The sequence below is a fragment of the Echinops telfairi genome, unplaced genomic scaffold, assembly GCF_000313985.2.
Source record: "Echinops telfairi isolate 266 unplaced genomic scaffold, ASM31398v2 ScPeMD7_10;HRSCAF=50, whole genome shotgun sequence".
Classification (NCBI taxonomy): Eukaryota; Metazoa; Chordata; class Mammalia; order Afrosoricida; family Tenrecidae; genus Echinops; species Echinops telfairi.
The window spans coordinates 5,053,111-5,055,284 of NW_022103907.1; positions in this window are offsets into that span (position 1 = coordinate 5,053,111).

Consider the following 2,174-nt stretch of genomic DNA (forward strand, 5'->3'; position numbering starts at 1 on the left):
AAATGGTTTGAGAATGATGGGGGCAATAAATGTACATGTGTGCTTGACACAATGGATGTTATGTATGGATTGTGATAAGAAAAAAAAGGACAATTGCCAAAATAAACGTCAGTCATACATAGTCCATGGACAAGCAGATGGATTCTGGGCTTCAACCTAACTCTAGCTCCAACCCAAAACCAGTTAGTTCTGATAACATGGCCCTGCTCAATAACTGGCCCTCATGAAATGATCAATGAAGATAAGGGTGCTACAGCAAAATGTAGTAAAGAAAGCAGATGGTGGCCTGCTGTCAATCAGAATAGTGTCCAGTGTCTTAAGGCTTGTATTCAGGCAAGCAGTCATCTAAGCAAGGAGTGGCACACCAGCTGTGTGATCCAAAGATGACAACAACAAAATTCAATTATGACTAAGGGAAGAGTATCAGAGCTAAAATTGTGAACACTCAGTATATGGCAAGCAGTGGAGGACCGTGGGAGCCCAAAATCCATCTGCAGAATATCTAGTCAGATTAAGCCTCTGGAAGATCCCCTCTAGGGACAGGCTAACATCTGGAACAGCCTTCATTTCAAACATCGATTATTGAAATCCTGATAATGCTGGACCAAACTTAATACATGGCCAGTTGACCTCCCTCTAGACCCAACCTGAATTTGTTCTGGGTGCAAGGATCTCTTGCTTGTTCCAGGACAAAAGTTCCTTCCCTGGCTTTTTAATATTGATGGTCTTTTCTTTCTTGCTCATTGTTGGTAGTTTTATCTTTTTATTAATACTGTTTTATTCTGACCACCTCACTTCATTTTTGGTCTTTCTTGTTTCGGTTGGGTTTACCAGCTTGTGAAACACAGGAGTGGATGCACAGAGATAATAACTGATGCAAAGAATCGTAGGGGGTGTAGGGATGAGGAGGAGGGAGATGGGGAAGGTGAGGGGATTTCAGGAGTAAACCATGAAGACAGGAGGTGGCGGGAGCAATAGGACTGAATGTGATCACACAACTCGTTTTAAAGGTGATTTATAATTAATCAAGGGGGTAAGTAAAGAAAATGTTTTGAAATTGACTGTGGTAATAATTGAACAATTCTTCTTGACATGATAGAACGACTGAATTGTGTGATGTGGATTGTGTGTCAATAAAACTGAAAAAATAAATAAGTGGGGAAGGGGACAGTACTCCTTAGGAAAGACCTCCAAATAACATAAGTCAGTACTCCCCCCTCTAAGACTAGAGCTTAGATCCAACCATCCCTTGTCATAGACTGAACTTCAGTGACTCACGTCCAAAAAATACAATGTGATAGAAAATAGTGCATTTACAGTAAAGAAACTTGGCAAGCACAACTTTAACCAAATGATCAGGATTAGTATCACCAAGGTTAAAGTCACTTTAATAATTTTACATTTTAAATAGCAGTTGCCATTGTGTTTATTCCAAGTCATGGCAACTGAGTTTCAGAGTTGAACTGTGTAAGATTTACAGTGGCTTTGAGCCTTGAAAAGCAGATCGCCAGACCTTTCTTCCAAGACACCTCTGGGTGAATTCTAATTAATACTCAACCTTTAAGTTAATAGCACTTAAGGATCTGCACCACTCAAAGACTTCCAGGGGAAAATGTAATCACTGCTACATGAGGAGGTAATTTCACTTAGGTGCTAGTATTCCCCAAAACCTATAATCTCAGTCTAATCATGAGAAAAATATCAAACAAATCCTATTGAGGAACACTCTACAAAATCTTGGGGGTGGGGAGGGGGAAATCAGGTGCCATCGGACTCATAGTAACCTTACAGGACAAAGGAAAACTGCTCCCTAATTAGGGTCTCCAAGGATGGCAGAGGAGATAATCTCATAAACTGGTGGGTTTGAACCGATAACCTTGAGGTTAGCAAACCAATGCTGTCAGGTCAAGAATAAAAAGGAAAGAATCTGTCGTAGATCATACTAAATGCAATCTGATATCCTAGATTAGATCCTGGAACAGAAAAGCAGTATTTAGTGCAAAATTGGTGAAATATGAATGAAGTGTGGAATTTAGAACCATGTAATCACCCATTAACTATTCTTAGTTTTGACAAACATATCATGGTAATGTAAGATTAACATCATGGAAACTGAGTGAGGAATATTCAGAAACTGTGTAATCGGTGTGACTTTTTGATAAATTTCACACACC